The sequence below is a fragment of the Balearica regulorum genome, chromosome 2 (assembly GCF_011004875.1).
Source record: "Balearica regulorum gibbericeps isolate bBalReg1 chromosome 2, bBalReg1.pri, whole genome shotgun sequence".
NCBI classification, from domain to species: domain Eukaryota; kingdom Metazoa; phylum Chordata; class Aves; order Gruiformes; family Gruidae; genus Balearica; species Balearica regulorum.
The window spans coordinates 132,141,268-132,162,498 of NC_046185.1; positions in this window are offsets into that span (position 1 = coordinate 132,141,268).

A 21,231-nucleotide genomic window follows, 5' to 3' on the forward strand; every position below is an offset into this window, starting at 1 on the left:
GGGGGTGAGCAGATCTGTTGCCCCATCTATAAAAGGTCTCTGTTATTTCAGTGCTCAAAACACGCAAAAGTTTATGAGAACTAAATCCCATTTTTTTCTCTTTTATACCAATTACATACGCACTTTTGTTTCCTGTTTCTCTTAAAGCAAGCAAAAATAAAGCAGACTTGTGGAATGGCAGATAATTAAACACGCGAAGATGAAAGAGAATGGAAAATTAAAGCGTCCATTTGAGAGTCTGCTGTGACTCAATGTTGTCTGCTCCCTCAGGACAGAGCCTGGGGAGCACCTGATCTGGACCAGAGAGATGGCATATAAATACAGTATATTTATATATTTATATCTACAGAACCTCATCTTAGTGCTCCCCTGCTTCTCCCGCAGACCTGCACAAGAACAGCCTCCCTGTTACCCTGCTGCTGACTAGCCTGAAACAAGGGGCCAAAATAGTGTCTAAATGGCATCACGGAATAGAGGAGCCTTCACCCCTCTCGTTTTGCTCTGAGATACCGCCAGGAAGGAGAGGGAAGATCCCAAGGCTTTCTGGGAGGCATGTGCCACCAGACAGTCCCTCCTACAGGAGGTTACTTTCCCTGGTTAAGAGACTTCGCCAAATGCTAAAACCAGAGAACCGAACGTTACCGTGACATGTAACTTGTCAGTTAAACTACCCTTCTGATTTCTGAGATTTCTGAAAAAAATGCACTACTTTTGTCAGTAAAGGATCAGACCACAGAAAAGAGGTTTGGGATTTTGTAGAAAGTAAAAAAAAAAAGCAAAAAAAAAAAAGCAAAAAAAAAAGCAGCAAAATTGTCTTTACTGATAAGAAACCCCCCCACCATATTTCCAGAGAGCTACAAGAAATCTGTTATTCTTCAGTTGTGTTTTTAACACCAAAGATATTGCATTCTTAAAAAATGAGTTTTGAAAAAAAGTAGTGTGATTCTACACATCTTTTGAGCTCTTGGGGATGTTAGCTACTATAACTATCATCTGTCACCCTCACTTACGTGAAGAAGTGGACCAAAGTTCCCTGTAAGCCAAAAAACCAAAAAAAAAAAGAGACAAAATAGTCACTGAAGATATTCTATTCTCTCTTAGCAGGATTTAAACCAAATCCTGACAAAGTCCCACTGGCAATAGGCACACCCAGGCCCTGGGGTCTGTTTGAGTGGGCTTTACCTCCTCCAGATTTTGCATTCTGAAGCAAAAGAACACACTTGTTGGGTCTGACAATAGTTGGTCATTCCAAAGGGAATTTATTCCTTGTAGCTTACATACCTGTCTTAGGGTGGGATCTCCAGGAGATACCTAGCTCCACCCATTGACTGTAAAAGGAGTCGAAATGTCTAGTTTAGATAAGACACAAGCAGGTTAGATACTAGTTTCAAAATAAAATCAAGTAAGATGAATTCCATACCAGTTCTATAATCAATATCTCTTCTCCCAAAATTATGTCTAAAATAGAATTACACCAAGAGGAAAGACTTATTGACTTGAGAGGTTTTTATAAACTCTAAGACTGTCACAGTGTTTACAGCAAGAAACTTTCAGTCTATGTCTCTCAGAGTGATTCCTCCTGTGGTAATAAAGTTTTTCTTCAGTGCAGGGTATCGATAAAAGCTTAAAGAGCTAGTGTCCCTGTTTTCTAGTGTTATTTCATGGTCAGTAATAGATTGCAATTTATACTTCATTTCTCATTTTGTGTCTCAAGTCACTAATCCATAGACATTGATGATCCTTTGCTGCTGAGTTGTCAGTGATTCAGAACCTGTAATGCCACTTTTCACAACCTGACCCTTCCTAAACGGATTGTAACCGATGGTTTTAACATTCTAATCAAGTAAAATTTTCCCCCTAGTTTCATTAAGGCCATCTTGAAGTTGAATATATGCTCATAAAAGATCATTTCCAGTTCCTTCTGTTATTGCCTAGACCTCTGGCATTAGTGTACAAGCAATTAAAGAATTTATTCTCTTAATGTCTCTGGGTGTCTTGATTAATTTTGTTCTTGACATATTAATTTTGGTGCTAAATGAACGTTCATTTGTCCCCTCTTTTTGTTCTCCCCTTTTGTTCTAAATTTAGTGCTCTCCTGCCCAGGTTCAGCAGGCTGCACCCAGGGAAGATTGCTTCTGCTGATGCTGAGGTGGAAGCCATCCAAATTATTCCAGCCTCTTCCTACAGAAGTGAGCCCCCAAAGCCAAGTGCTCCTCCTTTGCACCCTTCGTGTATGCAATGGATCACTTTAGGATCTTTAATTCCTGGCTTCTTTTGCTCTCAGGGTACAAAGTACCTCCAATAAAATGACCTGGGCATTTGTGTCCCGAAGACTGTCCCAGGCTAGGCACCAATCTGCTGGTTTTTACTGTGTGGCTGTCATTCCTGTTCATCAGATTGAGGGTGGAAATTCAGAGCCGTTTTCAAGAAAGGTGACATTGCTGTTCAGTGTGAAACACCGTGCCAGCCTGTCCCACCCTCTCAGAGCTCACCACACACTTGGAGTAGACTGATTTCAACCCAGCTGTTTCTGTAGCCAGCAGCTGGCAGCTGGCCCTTTCCCTTTGCCTCCGCTTTGGCGTGGTGCAAATCAAGAGTCCTTCAGCTGAAATCTATGCGGTTGCTCAAGTGCAAGAGTGGTGTTAGGAAAAGCAAGCCTTTGCTCCCCAAAATGATTTTGCCTCAGTTTGTTACTGCAGGACAGCCGGCTGGGTGTAGCTTCTCTGGAGTCCACAAAAGAGTTTATCTCAGCAGAGAGACAGGCTGAGGCTCTGCTTCTGCTCGTGCAGGAGCGGGCCCCTCCAGAGCACACAGGATTAGGCCAGGCCTTAGCCACATTCACTGCAAAGCAGGTTCAAGACTTTTCAGCTGTGCTGAGCCTGAACACGGGCCACCTCTGCCAAAGGAGAGGAAAAGCACAAGCGCTCGTGGGCTGAGCGCCCAGCGCGAGCCGTGGGGGCCGAAGCTTCCTGCTGCTGCTGCCACTGGCTGGGACGGGAGGTGCGAGGGACATTACCAGGGTGCCAGGAGGTGCTTGCTCCCTCCTTCCGCTGCTCCGCGCCAGCGGCGGCTGCTCCCTCACGCATCCCAAACGCTCTCTTGGCAGCAGCAGTGACAGCAGAGCTGCGAGCCCGGCTCTCCAGCCCTCTGGCAGAGGCAAAGGAGGCAGTGGGACGTGGACTCATTTCCTCCTACAGCTGAGCAACTGCTTATCCTGGCTCTGCCTAGACCTGGCCTGGGTCTTAAGACTGTAAATATAGTTTTCTAAAGAGTGCTGGCCAAAGCTTCTTCCTTCGAAAATCTCTCTTAATGCCATGCGGTTATTTTACAGGCCATCATCATACCACGGTCCTTTTGGTGCACAACAGCAAGCTGGGGTTCAATTTTTAAGAGATCCTTCCTAAAAATAAATAAACAAACATCAATGACCCTGTCTCAGGCCCTGTGCAGCACTCTCAGAGGCTGGATTTCTGCCTCTGGTCCCAAGCATGAGTTAAGCAAATGGGTTTAATGGAGAGATCTTTATCAGAAGATGGGTAAAGGGAGAGGACAATAACCAGTTTGGGAAGCCTGGACACACCAGAGAGAGCAGCCCTTGGAAAGCTTTAGCCTGGCCAAGGCTTCCCTGCTGCTCGGAGGCTGGCGGTGGAAACTGGCCCCCCACCTTCCTTCCCCACTCGCCTTCCCCACCGCTTGCTGCCACAGATGATTCCCACCAGTGGGAGGGATGCTCTGCGCTGCAGAAGAAGAGGGTATCTGGTTTCTGGGACTATCCAAAATCGAGGCAGGCATTGTTCTGCTGCTGGGAAGGGAGGTCCCAACCGCAGTTTCTGCTAACTGTGCTCATCACCCATTGCTAGGGGTGTTTTTCCCTCTTGCTGAGCTTGCTGATGGCTCCTCTCCCGGCTCTGCCCGTTGCGAGTCGTTCCCTCTTGCTGTGTTTGTCATTAACCTCTCTCAGGAGCCGTGGCCCCACAAACTGCCGTAGCTAACCATGTTTGCTGCTGTTTTATCAGGCAATTTATTGGTCGCTGCATACCTTAGCCTCTGCCTTTGCTTTCATCTTTTAAGTCTTCCAGCGAGCCCTGCAGCATTTCTGTAGTTTTCGAAGATGTGATGACATGCTGAATCCAAATGGGGCCTTTCCCCACCTTGAAGAAGAGAAAGCAAATCCTCTGAGGCTCCTCTCTGCCCAGCATTTCTTCCTCTGGTGCCACTGACTTGGGATGATCCTTCACACTGGGGCAACACTAAACTCAAACGTGCTGAGCTGCATTGTTTGGGGGGGACCGTATCTTCGGCTGATGCAGGCTGGCAGGGCTCTGCCTATCTCAGCTGAGGATTTGTCCTAGTAAGCATCTTGAAGATGAAAAATACAGTCAATTAAATGGATGGAAAGTCATCAGCATGGTGATATCTTAGCACAGAATTGGAGTGGTGAACAGTTTGCTGCTTGAAAGACGTTCATCAGATAGTTGGGTCTCTTAAAAATCTAGAACAAAATTAAAATCACAAGGTCAAAAATAAAAATTCTGTGTCATTTCCCTGTAATCAGAAAGGATATTTATAGATAGGAATATTTTCTTAATCATGGCTCCAGCTGATATATATATATATAAAAGTAACATGATGAGAAGTTAATGCTGGAAAAATAATTAACTCCAAGAATACATAAATGTAAAAATAAATTTCAGCCTGCCGTCATTTAAATTTCATTGTATTTCAGGCATGGATAAACAAGGTCAGTTCCCTAAGCTCTGATTCTGGTTTCTTGGTCTCAGGCAATCTCCATTACAAATAATTCCCGGCATTTTAGACTTGTGAATCATTTCTTTTAATAATGGGAGGGAATGGATAGCTCAGGTGATTAAGTGATATTGAGTTTTTCAGCTATATAGGAAAATACAATGGTGATTACCAGAATGAGGCTTGAATACGTACATTATTATTTTATTTCTGTTACTAAAGAAAACTTTAGGGTCCTTTTTAGCCTCTAGGTAGCTAAAAATTCAAAGTATCTACTTCAATGCTATCCAGAAGTCTGAGGAAAAAAATGGTTTTGAAGTTTACTTGGGATGGCCTGTTTTTGATCAAAGATGGGAGTGAACTTTGGAGTTAGGGAAGACAGAAACATCCTCTTCTTTTGACTCCCCCGACGATATCAGTGCTGTAGGTTCACAACAGAAATAAAGGCGTTCCCTGCTGAAAAAAGGCAGATTTTTATCACTAGTTGCATTTTTTTTTTTTGTTCCTTGTATTTCCAGATTCTCCAGGACAGCAGGGGCTACGTTACACTTGGGATTTAAACCTAGAGGAAACAATGAAAATCAAATATGAAGCTTCCAGCTCCGTGGGCTAAAAGGAGAGTAGTGTGGTAGTACGGGACTTGCATTGCTAGAACTAAAAAAGGATGGGAATGAAGAGAACATGGGCAGGTCGGGGCAGGAGGGGCAAAGCTCTGCTATCTGCATGGGTTTCTTTGCTGTCTAAAGGAGACCGTGCACTCTATCGTGTTTGTATTATACATATGCATATATATATACAGAAGCAAATTAATTACACATAAGTAAATTAATTCATGCATCTTGTCCATGAGGAGTGGGGAAGGAAGCTGAGGAAAGTCTTGCGCATACAAAAGTCCATATTCTGCTTCTGTGCAGTTACCAACTGGAAGCTGATGATCTCCCTTAGTTTTTGAACCAACTGCAAAACATCCTCCAAATTTCCCCTCAGGCCTTTTGAGAAAGAATTTCAAGAGGCAGGTTTGTCTCTTTGAAAAGCCTTAATGTTCCTTTTTGACTGGTAAGAGGCAGACCAAATAAAAGGGCCCAAACTGCTTGCTCCTGAAGTGATCCATTTAGTTCAATTCCCAGCCCCTCCATCCCTTTAGTGAATTGTTGTTTAGAAAGGCATCTTTCAGTTGGTGCAGATGTGCTGCTCTGTCAGTTATCAGGCTTAAATGGTAGGGCTTACACATTTTTGTCTCCAGCAAATTCTACTATAAACTTCTTTACCTCTTCCTTAATGGCTTCCTAATGTATCTTAGTGAAAGATGGATATCCCGTACTCTCTTTTAAACACCTCATTCCTTAGATATTTTATCTTGACAGTTCTGCCTTCCACAGCTGGCAATCTCCCAAACACAGAAGCACATTTTTGTCTTTCGTAGGCCTACCATGACTAAATGTTATCGCGGCAATTTTACACTTGAGGTTATCATCGTGCGGCGCTGCAACCGCTACTTGTCAGCTTCTTCCGCAGAGCGCAGGGGTGGCAGTAGAATGGTGAGATTTATAATGCTGGAGCATAGAAACCAAGAGCCCTTAACTCAGCATCAAATTAGCAGATATTAAAAAGCTCACCTCAGGTTGGCTTACCAACACGGAGCAGTGGCTGCCCTGTACCAAGGCAGATGTTCCAGATGGGGCACTCTGTGCAAGTGCATACCGCATCAGGTGCTCGCAGGGGTACTGGTAACCTCCGCATTTACCTGCTTCCTGAGAGAAACTAGTTGCCATTCCTGATTCATGCAAAGCAGTAATTAAAGAAATGCTTCGACAAAGATATGCCCAATGGTTAGCATCCATAGGAGTAACGCCTATCTTTCTGTGCTTATTCCATGCAGCTGAATTTGCTTTAATTTTGCAAAAATTAGGAGAGTGGGATGAAAATCTGCTCTCAGTTACTGGGATTTTATGCAGAGCAATTTCTGCACATGCTTTTTAAAAACGTGTACCTAAAGAAATGCACGCCAGTGCGCACAACGTTGTGCCAACCTGATGCTCAGTGTAACCTTATTGCCGACATGCTAAGTCTGAACATTTTAACTCAAGATTCATTAGATATTTGAAAAAAAAAAGCTTTTTGTAAAAAAAAAGTTCCTTTTTTTTTTCAAAGTGATTAAGATAATTTTTTTTTTTTTAATATTTTCAGGGTGATATATGGTATTTGCTGAAGCTTGGACTTTGCTGTTTCTCCCCCCACAGCAATATCTCCCATGTAACACCTCAAACTGACTTCTTATCTATATTTTTAAGTAAACTAAACAGAAACGCAAAATGTGTTTATTAATGATGTTATAAGTGCACATTGCAAAAGCCTAGACTGGATGAAAAATAGAATAAAAAAGCAAACCTGTGCAGCTACAAAAATGTAATTCAGACCCATAATGGGTCTGTTGGCCCATAATGAAAGCTATGATTCTATAAGGTGGAGAACATTGAGATCAGTGCTGATCAGGGAGATGTGCTTCAGCTCTGAAATGCTGACAGTTTAAAAAAACTTCATTTTTCCTCATCAGTGCCAAGTTTTAAAGTTTTCAATTTTGGCTTTCAACAGGAAATCAAATCATCATCCCTTTTTTTTAAAAGGCCAGCATTTCTGAAAAAGACCTCAGGATTTCATGTGCTCTATGGACAAAATAGCAGAAATTTCTCAGGTTTATCTTTCTGTGTCTCTGTTGTTGAGAGGAGGGGTAATGAAGCCAGCTAGCACCTATATGTCTATACTAGTGGCCTATACTATAATAGCATCTTCATAATGAAATCGACTCTCAGTAAGGATCCTCACCCCGTGGCTACAGTGTCTGATGAAGTTGACCTGTTTCATATACATATACTAGCTGGATACATTACCAGGTTCAATAGAAATACGTCACATTCCTTCCGTGTCATACCTGCCGACAATTTGATATAATCTTAAGGCAGTGCAAAGGCTTGTCTTCCCCTGCAAAGAACAGATACAACTATTATATACAGTCGCTCCACTGGAAAAATTAAAAACCATCTTTGTGTATTTGTGTATATGTGAGAAAAGAAAGCTATTTCCCCTCTAAAGTAATAGAGGGGCGAAATAGCCCGCCCAGCTAAAGGAAATAAGAAATATATTTTGGAACCTATGCTGTGCTATCTGTAGCTGGTAGTTTCAGAAAGCTTATTTACTTATATAATCCTAAATCCCAAGCCTAAATCATCCAAGGCACATGTGTTTTAGGCGTTATTTAAGAACGGCCATTACACAGACTTAAAACAAGGTACAAAGATAAGGGAAAACTATTCCTGCTTTGGCAGTATTTACCATTTTCTCTGAAAAGCGGGGCTGCAAATGAGAGAGTCCACTTTCACGTGCCCTCACACCATTAAGGACTGGGCTGCAGACCCCAGTTTGCATGGCAGAGCAATGGGAAAGCATGCCAAGCCGTTTGGTTTAAAAAAGCCGAATTACAGGCTGCTTGCGGAGAAACACCTCCCCCACTTTGCCAGAAAAAGAAATTCAGCAGCCTGGGAATGGGGAACAGATCAATTGCCAGAAATTAGGCTGCCAACTCGCTTCCCCATGTTCTTTCTCATTATTGCTCAAATAACCATTTGTACTCACACCAGATGCTTGTTAATCAAGGCCAATTAGTCTATTTTGCTCAGAAAATTTCCAACCGGCAAGACAAATAGTTCAAATAGCACAAAGGTCAACCAAAGCAGGAGCACCGGTGACAGTTTCATGTGTGTTTAGCCAAATAGAAAGCAGACATGGCAAGGGCACGCATGTACAGTTCCCACGTGTATTGCGTTGTGTATTTACCCCAGGGTAACGAGTTATACGTGCTCTGGTCAGGCGGAGAGTTCAGACAGCGATTCAGGTATTTGTCTGCATGTTGATTTAGACTAATATCCTATGCTGATTTCCTAATCTAAGTTGCCCAAAATGTCAAGGTAAATAAGGCTTAGAGGTAATAATATTAAACAAGATCTTCAGGGGTACTTTCTCAGTTGGGTACCCTGAGAAGAAGGTCAGCCCAGTCACTGCAGCCAGCCGTCCATCTGCATCTTGCCCTGGGGATTTCTCTCTCCCGCCTTTGCAATCCCATGGCAACCATCCAACAATCTGACAGCTTTAAATCTTCCCCTGCATATGTCAAAGAAGGTTGAGAAGCCAGCAGGCTTGCTGTACCACTCAGGTTTTCTAAGATTTGTTTTTTAAGGGACATGTGGTAACAGAAAGTAATGTGATCAGGCAATACCGCTTTGCAGATCCATCATGGCAAGAGGGGGCAAGAAAACAAAACAAGAAGCCCCAACATCTGACAACAGGGAAAGGTAGTTTGGGTTGTGAAAAGATCAGCCCCGTGTCCCAAAAGTTCCTATTTCCTAAGTACTCTCTCTTTCTGGAGAGCTGGATATGAGAAAAGGAAAGCCAGGGATTTACTACAGAGTTTCTTTTTTCCTATCTGTTACAAGTCTGTGGTACTGAAAAGTTTCTGGTGGCGGCAGCTTTGCAAACACAGACATAAACACGTCATTATTCCTGTTTTTATTTGAAATTGCCAATAATAAGAGTAATTTTCTCAGAATTTGTCAGTGAGTTTCAATTTCATACATTCACAATAGATTCATGCTTGAAAATTACTTTTGGCTGATAAAAGGATGTTAATACCTTATTTTATCACGCTGTGCATTTTCTATTACATTAAATCAATAGAGCCATACATGACAATCTCAGTTAATACCAGTATAACTCACAGGTACTTAGTCATTTCTTTTGGTTGATGTAAGCTCGTTAATGCATCTCTGTTTTGGCCTAAGGCCCCCTCCCTCGCTTCGCAGAGAGATTGGATTCAGTGTTTATGTCTGTGTACCTTCATGCCCTTATTTTCAGCACAACAAAAAGTTTTTTTCCTAAGCAGACCAGGACCACCCAAAGTAATTTCATTTAAGAACCTGGCTGTCTTCAAACATTGGTGGCCTTTCCAGATAAAAGGTCAGCATGTTAATTCACCACAGCCCAGACCCCAAATCTTTCCACTTCTAAAAATGAAAGGCATTTTTAAGAAGACCTCCTGTGCGTGAAGTTGTTTGCATTTTTGTCCAATGAGCTTGTTTGGACAGGGTTGTCAGAGACTGTCCGAGCACGCACACCACAAAACAAAGACGTGTTGCCCTGCTGCTCGCTGGGGCTGCCGGGGTTTTGCTCCTGCTCTGTGCGCAGGCAGGCACTGTACGTCACGCAGGGCGCTCCCAGGGATGCGCAGGTTCCCTGGGTGATTTGTCATCCCTGTGTGGCTCGGGCATTTAAAGCTCCCAATGGCACAGGAAGGAGCGATGGACCCCCTGGGGACTCCCACCCAGGGACGCCCCGCGGCCAGCTGCTGCAGGAGCAACCTCAGCAGGGTGCTGGTATGGAGAGGAGGGGGCCACGGGTCGCGGGTCACCGTCCCCACTCTGTCCTCATCGGGGTGCCCCAGGGAAGTGGTCCCCGTGAGAGGTGCTGGCGATGCCGCAGGGCACGGGCTGGGAGCAAAGCGCCTCGCCTCCTTCCTGCCCCTGCGCCAGCCGGACCCTGAGCCTGAGGGCGGGCGACGGCAAAACTGAGCAGATGGAGAGGGATAAAAAAATGTGTTGTGTCTATAATGCTGATGTATCTGTTTGTTCAAGGAAACGAATATTCAAAAGTGGCTGGTAAAGGTGGTGGCCCCGCCACACGTGCGCGTACACGCGCGTTTACACAAACGAGGCTTTATGAATGGACTCGCCCTGGGGAGGCTGGTGGTGAAGCGACTCTGATACCTCATTATGGGGGTAAACTGAAGAATTTGCAGATTAGTTCCTGAAATATAGCTTGTAAAACATAGATATTCATGTGTATAACAACTCTGTTAGAGATAAAAGTAGAGTGCATATGTTGCAAGAAGTAAATAATCCTTTCCAAAATACAACAATATGTATCGATGTAGAACATGAACGGTTGAGTGCTCATTGAAGATGACTTTTAGAAGATTTATTTTAAGCTGCTTTTTTTTTCCACCAGACTCTTTGAGTGCCATAGCATTAAATCTTAAATTACTATGTGCATTGCAGCATTCTTCTGTTTTTACTCTCTTTTTTTTTTTTTCCTGAGATTCCAGCTGTACAAACCACTTACATGTAATCGAGAGTGTATCATCATATGCTTCCCAGAAACTGGGCTAAGAAATACAAATGACTGTTTCGGCATTGTAAGAAATATGCCCTATTGAACTTTTTGCTTTTTTTAATGGGATAAATATAATTTTGGACCCCAGTTTTCAAAAAGCTGATAGTTTAATTGTTTGTAGAATTAGTTAGTGCATAAGAATAGCACATACAAAAAGATGTACTAGTTTCCAAATCTTTACCAAGACCCATATGAATGAAAACATCTGCTGTATCATTTCCTAGATATTTCATTTGTGAACAGCAGTTTGATTACTTTTCCATGAAATAAATTCAAAGTTTATTCACAGAATTAGAAAGTAATGTAATCTCAGTGAGAGAGAGGGAGAGAGGAGAAGTGAATTACATCCAAACTCCCTTAAAGGTTGGAAGACTGTAATTTAATCTTGTAATCTGATAAACCAAGACAAATGAGGCAATTGGCAAACAGGTATTTTAATCACAATACCTCTAGAAAACCACACAAATAACAAACACATGCCAGATCTGAAAGACACATTCATTTCAAAGTGCTGATTTAAGAAAAGCTGGCCAGTATGTGACCGATTGAATTACCTCCATATTTCTGTGCCGCATGTATGCAGTATTTTCAACTTCAGATCAAGAACATTGCCTTTAAAAATGGCAAAGGCAATATCCTAGCATAGTCACAACAGAAAGGCAGTCTCTATTACATGCCAGAGTCATTAACCTAATAATTTTTTCATGGCTGTAAGTTAACCCCTGCAAGCTTTTGCTTTCAGCAGCTGCTGCATATTGAAACTTTCCTTGAATTTGACTAACCCTTTGAACAGTTTCAGCTCGTAGCAGGCAAATTTCTATGTCTAGCTTGTAGTCAGCATTTTATGAAACAGTTCCTATTGTTATGAAAATGTTTCTCTGCCTTTTTGTTAGGTGCTTTTCTTTCTAAACCCGGCTGTTGCTGCCTTTGCATTTTTCCGTTCAAAGGTCAGGTCAAAGGTACTGAATGGTTGACCATGGCTATGTGGAGTGTAAGTGAACCCAAGAATGGCCTTTCTGATTGATCATCTATTTAAACAGTGAGCGTGTTATGCCTTTGGATTAAAACGTAACCCAGGGCACTGGAAAACTGGAGCTACTGGCTGTTTGTGAAATATGCATAGAGAACTTTCTATTGCTTGCAGTGTTTGATGTGGATCTGAAATTCCATGTGAGCCTTCCAGGTCTTCTTCCCATAACCTCTGTGAATGTCTTTCCCTTTGCTTCTCATCTCATTATAAAACGATGCCTTTAATACAGTGCATTGGCAAGGAGCTACTGTATCTGCACAAAGAACGAGTTAAATGTGAAACACTCTTTTCAGCACTACCTTCTAATTTAAGGCAATTAAGAAAAAAACACGGCAACCTCAAGCCTTTCTCTTAACCAGGGCTTTACTGAAGAGATTGGCTTGAATCCGGGTTGAGAGCTTACTACATTTTTGTAGGCACGGCATAATATTTTTTTTATAAACTTGTCCTTGTCAAAAATAAATCTATTCTACATTTTATGCATGCGACAGTAGCTGTTCTTAATTTTTGCTCTTGAGGTTTAATGTAGTACAGTGCAGCAAATGTAAAACAAAGAGAAAATCTGATATAACCTGAGAACATCCAGTAGAATAAAGATGACTGCTAATGTTCACTCCCACCTTCTGCTGTATCATTACTTCTGCAGTTAAGTAGTTATAAAATAGCATCCGTGACACCAGTAGCTGTGCTTCTGCATTACAGTATCGCTTAATGAGATCTACTTTGATGTAGCAACTGCTGTTTTGAACAGTTTCTTTTACTTCTGAAGACAGAATGAAGTCATTATGAGCAGGGAGAGCATCATTTTCAAATTATTAATTTCAAAAGCTAAAAATGTCTCCAGCCAAATCCAAGCAGCTGGGTCTGGGACTCAGTGAGCAAACAGGCCATTTCTCTCAGGGTCTCTGCTGACATTTCGTTGTAACAGCCAGGATGACAATCCTAACTCTACAAGGCATCTACTGAATATTAAAACAAAATGGGATGGATCCTGGGAGAGTAAGGGGGCACCTGTGTCTCCTCTTGAAGTCAAACTATGAAAAAATATTGAGTCTTTAATACTTTTGTCCTGTTCTCTAGATTCCACTTTTACTACCATTGCAGGTTCCAGGTTGTGGCTTGACGATTACGCTTGCTGAGAGTGCAGTTATGCCACAGTAGCTGTTTAGGATAGCAGGTCTCCATACCCTGTCAACTTTTTTTCTGGTTACCCTGTCCATTGCATTGCAAAGCCATTATAACAATGCAAAAGGCATGACATCTTGTTCTGGTTTAGTGACATTTCAAATTGTTGCTTCCCAGCAAACAGGAGGCTATGTACAATGTAAAGCATTGCAGGGTTGGGCTGTATATGTTTGTGAACAGTGAGACCATCTCTGAATGATAACTAGCATTATTTGATTGTAAGCGCTTTGTAACTCAGATGACTGTCCTATCTAAGCAGGTCACGACCATATCTTGGAGTAGTATCCACAAGTTACCACTTGCTTCCAATCAGCTCCTACCAGCCAATTACTCATTTTCCAAACAAGCTCTTTCATTAAAGAGCACGTGCTGTCCACTGGTCCATGTGACAATTAGGAGCCAGGAGGGCCTCAATGACCCACAGGTCTGTGATTGAGCTCTTGGTGCTTTGAGGACACAACGGACATCGTTATGACATTAAAAAAACCGCTTTCACTCTGAAAAGTCTTTGGATTAAGAACTAGTTGTGAATTTGGTGTTCATTAATTTTAGGTCTGAACAGGATCACTATGACCTTTGATTTTATCTGTGTTGCTTCAGCTGGGGCAAAGTAACAATGTAGATTTTTATTAGAAGACCATAATCTCAGAGAGAACAGGACATTGCCAGCTGCAGTTTATGTCTGCCTAGAAACATGAGGTTGAAAAAGCCTACAAGTATTAAGCGGTACAGCCTGTAAGTGGTACAGTAAATAGAGCGTATTATGCAATACAATTACTTAGCTGCCATTCTTCTCGACAAAATGTGGCATAATTCACAAATGGCTCAACGTTCTTAGTTGCTTATGAAAAAAAGGGCAAAGAAAAACCTTTCTCAGCTTCCTCAAGGCAGACTGACTCCTAGTGTTAGTGCCTCATTTGCCCTGGCTAAAGATAAATTACCCCATTACACTACACCTCCTCTGCCCTCTGGCAGTGGATTAAGTAACTTCAGTCAGGGTACGCCACACGTTATTTCTGTGTGCTTTTACACTGAGACTCGAACAACCTTCTTCTTATGCAGGCTCTGTATGCGTGTCTGTAGTTATTACGGTAGGTCGTGGCCCCATTATGCTAGATGATATACGTGTACACCATTAGAGACAACTCCAACTGAGACTGCACCGCAGCCCTACCTGCACCGAGCGTAACAGTTCATGCGGCCGAATGTGTTGCCCAGATGTGCTCCCCAGGACCAGACGCTGCAGAAAAGTCCCATTCAGCCGCCTGGGCCATGCAGCCCGCAAGGGGACTAACGGCATGGTTTCAGTTAAGCATGTGCTTAAACGTTTTCCTGGGCAGGGGCCAGAACCATCTCTGTCCTGTCGGACTGACTTAAACCCACACGGCTCCAAAGACATTTGCGAGGGTTCTACAGAGGTAAATCAAACCCCTAGACTTGGATACAAAGTGAGCTCCACTTTCCTTCACCGGCCAGACGAATCCCATGGAAGAAACAGAAATCTATGGGATTTTCCACCGATGGCATTTTGCCCAGCTCAGCCCTTCTTAAATCCTAGCATGGCTGTGGCTGTCAGAGCTGCAGTTAAAGCTGGACCCCAAAACTTTGGCAGACTGTCATTCTCTCAGAATGTGCAGTTTCATCAAATACAAAACGTTTTGCAAAATTGATCTGACTTGGCCAAAATAAGGTTTTGGAAGAGAAATGGGAAATATTTTTTCACCATGTTTTCAACGTTTTAAATGAACTTTTCTGATGTCTCAATTAAAAAAAAAAAAAAAAGTATTTTTAAAAATGTGAGCTTTAAATATAACTATTCAAAAATCAGAATGTCCATTCTGTTCCATGATAAATACAGCCACTTTGGGGTAAGAAGGGAATCTCTTTCAGCATGAAAGATACAATCATTCAATTTACCTACAGAAAATCAGACAGAGTTTCGTTCAGGTATAATTTAAACACTTTGTTATATATATTCAGAGAGCACGGACACTTGAGAGAATGCATTTCCCGAGGCAGCTGACTCACTCGCCCAGTGTCCAGGGCCTGCAGGCTGCAGGTTCCCTCTCATCTCTGTCTGGAGGAAGCTCTTTCAGGCAGAGACCCTGGGAGCCCTGATAGCTCTAGCACAAGCCAAGGATTTCACAGTGTCCAGATACTCGGCTGCAGAGCTGCAACAGCTTTCCTGGGGTTTCTAAAAGGAGGATGAGCACCCTGAGGGCTCCCATCCTGGAGTGAAGGAAGCTGCAGAGCACAGAAACTCTGCAATTTGCTGACCGGAGTCAGCTTGAAAAGTAACACTGCCCTGAGGGAATGGGAAGAGTCAGTGTCCCACCAGCCATGCCATTAAGCTGGTGGGAAACCAGGCAAGGAGAGCCCATAGTGGAGGTCCTCTCCCAGGGACACCTGGCTTGGTTTCACGAGCCAGTGCTTCATCACAAACATTCGTCCACTCCACAAAACTCTCATGCAGCACTAACTACATCTCAAGAAAAGAGAAAAAGAGATGAAGATTATTAACCTACCTGAAAACATTGTTTTGTTTTGCTTTTCTCTTATTTCAAAGACAACTCATGCATTTGGGTGCGGGGGAGGAGGCAATTGCAATTTGAGCGGAAGATAAAGGTCAAAGTCTCAAAATCCTTTGCCAAATGGAACTGCTGCCCTGAACGCAGCTTTAATCACAGTAGGACAATGTTCTTCTCTATTGTACCTTAGTGGGAGATCTCTGTTGGCTCAAACAAAATAGATTCTCCTCAAAGAATGAAATGAGATGACAATGTCGATATTGTCTTTGAATGACCTCCAAAGGAAAATCAGGAAGTGCATACCAAACTTGATTTGAAATGTACTTATTGTACTGACTGGGAAAAAAAAATAATCAGATGAAATATCCTCATTATACAATTCACCAGCACAGAGTGAAATGAGAAATAGGAAATACATGCAAACATCTCTATTCTTGGGTTTATATGGTCTTTTCAATTTTCATCAAGCATAGAAGACAATAAATAGCAGGGGATTTGAAGTGTTCAGAAATATTTCTGCAAATCTAGAAGCAGTGAAATGTTATAAAAGCCCAGTTTAATAGAGTAAGAATTGCTTTTCTTTTTCAAATTAGTGTGTATAATTTTTTGCAGTATCCTAATCATCTTTCCATGATTATCTTTATTTTTAACTGGCATTTTGCTGTCAGACATTTGATTCTTTTCTCTCTATTGAAATCTTTTCACACTATTACCTTTATCCTTATATCTGCAATTTTTTAAACAGAGGGGTCTTTAAAGGCTAGTGTTGATGCATACTTTCCTTTTTCAAAGCCGAGCTAGATCTGGGCACTGATCTAATCGTTCAATAGTGTCTTCTGTTGACTTTTATTTCCCTCAAGGGAAAAAGAAATTCTGCCTTTGGGAACATAAGGGCAGTTCATCAGAGCTGTGAGCTCAAACTTTATCCAGAAACTTTAGGAACAAACCACACTTTGTGAAATACATCTGTAAAAGCATGAAGCTTTTTTGTCTACTATTTTTTTATTGGACCCAAGGATTACTTTCCTAATTTAAGTGAGTACTAGTACCATCTCTGCTTTGCAGGTGTTGTGACTGACTATCGTTTTATCACTGTATTTTTATTTTTTGCCCCATTTTTGGATCAATTATATCACCACATTTCAGAAGGCCACAGCCTATTTTCAAACATTTTTTTCCCTTAACAACTCAGGTGTGAGAATAGACAGGACAAAGGGCTGTTTCCCTTAACAACTCAGAGCTATGAGAATAATAAGGGTGGTGATAATGATGAGTCAAACTAAATACAACAGGTCTCCCAAATGAAAACTTCTGAAAATATAAATAAAAATGCAAAGAGTTGTCTTTTAATTGGCAGGAGGTCACAAAATGCTGAGTAATTTCATTGCCAGAATGCAATAGGAAATTGCTGTCTTCTGGCTGCTGCTCCAGATTCCCCTGAAATCAAACCTAACCTCAGGGGGCTGTCTGACAAGGTCCTTGCATTGTCCCAGGTTTCATGAGTGGGGTCAGAGCCAGGCTGAATGACAGGAAGCGATGCGCCTTGTCCATGCGTGCCCACCAGCAGCCCATGGCTTGGCTGTCCAGGCAGAGTGGAGGGAGGGCTGCACGGGGATGCAGTGCTCTCGGCTGGTCCAACAGGCAGTCACGTTTGCAGCTAAACCCCAGAGCTCTTGGTGAACCCTGCCTCCCAGGTGTGTCTCCCTAAAGCCGCGGACACCTTGAGCCCCCTCTCCTTATGCAAGGGCAGGCCCCACCTCCCTGCCCCTCTGAGCCAACATGTGCTCCCTCCCATGCACATTTGAGTCCAAGACATAAGAAAAAGTAAGGATATCATATGAGTCCTGCATATAAGCTGCTTGCAATACAAAAGGTACAAGAAATGCAATTAGTCCCGCAAAGCCCCATAATAATGTTATGTACTCTTGAGCGGCAGCATCTCACCCCATCTCTGTTTGATGGCTGTTGCCACAGGAGTGCTCTGCAAAAGAAAGGTTTTTATTTAGACAGACAACCACATAAATGGTCTCCCTTTTATTATCTGCTGGTTTCCCATGTATCTGCAGAGGACTTCATTCTGGAACACTCCTGTGCATATAGTTACTGCACAAGCAACTCTGAAACCTAATGGTTACACTGGAGATCCGGCCATTCTCAGAAGTAGGGTAGTCACAAGGTTTGGGATGGGTGTTTTGTACATGATTGTATCTTCCCAAAGCAAATTTTTCTGTGCTTTACTCTCTGGGGAACTTGGTGGCAGAGATATTTAGCTATAGTTGCAAACATACCCATCTGAGCTTTGCTTCGGACTTGTCCTGACAGTTACTCCCACTTGATCCAGCTCTAAAGAGGCACCTACTTACTTCCCAAAGTCTGATCAGGAAGGCTCAAGGTTAATAGCCGCAGCAAGCAGAAGCTGTACAAGATGCCAATTATTTCCAGCCGAGAAAGGGCTGGTACGCAAATAGGGACTGGTGTATTTGGAAGACGAAGAACGTTTCTGTTCCCAGGAGCTGGTGATTAGTCTAATATCTCTGTTTGGACTCATGGTTGAGCTGAGTCTGCCAGAAGAAAGAGGAGGACAGTTCAAGCAAATTATATCTCCTGAAAGCCATCTCGGAAACCCTGGGGAATATTTTTCTGAGCTTTGTAGCAATATTACAGTGCTCTTGGGAGATTAGAGATTGGTTGAATAAGTTGCTTACATGTTAACTGAGAGGATTAGGCTCTTTTGTCTCAAAGACCTTGTAGAGAGGGAAGGCAAGAAAATTACTTGTCAAAGAACTGCCAAAGATGGTGGACCTGATTTCAGCTGTTAGACTATGCCATGACAGGGAAAATGGTTTCTGGCATGCTGATGCCCACTGCCACGGCTGCAGGGTGTCCCTGTGTGCCTGCGACACAACCTCTCCCTTGGCACCTTAGAGATGCCTTTTCCAGTCCTCACAGCCTCATTTCACCCTGAAAAACAGGATACAGATATGGCAAAGGTTAGTGATGGCTAAACTTTGCAGACTGCTGCATATTTCTTTAATTCTTGTATCTTTGTGTCAACCACATACATCTGTTAAAAGTACCAAGAGTCAAGATAGAGTAGACAGATGCCAGGAAACGTGTTCTGTGACTATGGACTAGTCTTGCTGTCCATTTTTCCTCTGTGATAGAGGGATAATAGCCATTAGGTTTAGCCTTGTATTCACCTACACTGAATGTCAAGCATCTCATCATTTCAGCTGTTGAGAGTGGTGTACATTGGAGGTAAGGAACAAGGTGATACAGGTCATGGGAAGAGTTACTATTGTCAAAGAAATACCTCAGTATTTTTATTTTTTGTGAACATTTACTTACAGTGTCCTTCAGTCTAGATTCTTCTTCTTGTGCCTCTGCAGATGCAGAGTTAGGATCTTTCCAAAACTCTCTGGAAGAGGTAGAGATGAGCTCACTGCAGGGCTCACTGCGAGGTGGGAGGCCATGCAGGATAATAGAGGAAGGACCGCAGGCAGCAGGTACTAATGTGTTCACCATTTCTGTTACTAGAACTTTCCCTGTTTCAGCTGGCACGGATTAAGCAGTAAGTGAGCAGCAATGAGCTTAAAAACCAGAGCTCCCATCCACAGGAAGTGTCCTACAGTGGCACTCCCTGCAGTTCTCAGATATAAGGCTCTATTCTCTCTGTAACAAGACTGAAAATACTGTGGCCCAAATTTTCATATGCATTTAATTTTAAATGTAGTTCTCTCAGTCATCTTCTCAGAGTAATTTATCCACCACATTATCATCCCATGGAAAGCCCGCGCTGACACAAGCATCTCATAAGCACACCTGTAGCTCACTAAATGCCTGCCTGGCGCAGAAACATTCAGGAGACAGGCCCGAAGCTGTAACTGGTCTATAGAGAGTTGCTACCATCACTATTCAGGGCAAACTGGTAAAACTGATGTGTTGTTTTCAAATCATCCTGGCTGGCATAGGAAAACTTCACAGGATAATGTTCTGAATACAGAACTAAATTCAGTGTTGTCCTAAAGACTGCCCGGTCACATCAGAGGGACAAAAGGAAGTTATTGCAATTATCCTCTGGCAATTTATATCTATCCAGAGCATTATTTGCCACCTCATGGCAGCAAGTTACTGAGCTGCTCCTCAGCCATGTAAAGCAGTTTTTCTCATCTGTGAAAGGCAGGTGTGAAGAGGGTAAAATGTTTCATGCATTTTAGTGCAACATTAATGAGATGTAGTGGTAGATTCAGGCACAGTCTCACTGAAGTAAATGGCATGAGGTCACCAGTCTCATTACTTTCAAACCAGCTGACATGTCAAAACAGGCAGCTCCTAAGAGCTGCTTGGTCTTTTAATGCCTTCCTCCCTCCTCCCCATTACTGGAAACTAAAATATAAAGATTAAATATAAATTTCTGTAGCCTATTTTTCAAAATGCTGCACTTTGGCAAGGTGGAAAACCCTGAATTTTACAGGAACTCTGTTGGTTTTGTGCATTGTTTCTGCAAGTCTCAGATCTGCTCATAAAAAGGAGAAGCACAGAAAAAGAAAAGAGCAAACAAAAAGAATGGCTCTCCAGAGGTGAGGTGGAGCTGAGCGCAGAAATAGAAATACTTTCAAGTCAGACACAGATTCAAGATTCTGGGGCTCAAGCTGTACATCATGTCACTCGCCATAACAGCAAGGAGTTGTTTAACAAACTGAGATTTTTTGTAGGTAGCCTGAAAGAAAAGCAAATCACAGAGGAATTTTGTTGTTGTTGTTGCAGTTTCTGAGAACCAGGGAGTCTTCACATACACATATATGTTACAGGCCTGCATAGTCCCACTGAAGTCAAATACTTGTGTGCTTGACGTTAAAACACTGCTTTCCTGCCTCAGCGGATCAAGGCCAGTGAGCTCCACACCTTCCTAAACAATCTTGGATCAGAGTCCTCCTCTAATTTGGCTCCCTTGGCATGAGAAAAAGCTGTCATATGCTGCCATCTCTGCTTAGCAGAGGCTCTTTTCATGGATAACATGATGTTAAAGAAGAGATGAGTTGTCCTAGGAATACCTCAATCCATTAAAGCTAGTGTGATGAAAGGAGACAGCCCTAATCTGAAGAGAGACACACCACCTCCACCCAGACTCTAGTGGCAAAAGAGCATAGTGTGTGTGTGTTAAGGCACATTAGGCAATGAGTCATTTCTGGCGGAGAAATGAATTTATTATTTTTTATCTGCAAGAGCAGGAGACCTTCCAGGTCCACAGAAAAGAAACCAGACTGGTATCACTTAAGTTTATAGACAAGGCAAAAGGGCAAATAAGATTTTCTACAAATAAGATGAGGGACTTAGTCTGCAATATTGCATACAGGAAAGGGGTTCCCAAACTTACTCAAGCCTGTGTAATCAGGTTATAGCAACATTTAGGATTAATTATTCCCAGCCCATAGGAGAGATGGAGAGAAATTATTCCAATAACACTGAAAAGAATTTTGAAGAAATACTACTGGAGAGAGACTCTAACCCATCCCGAGGCTA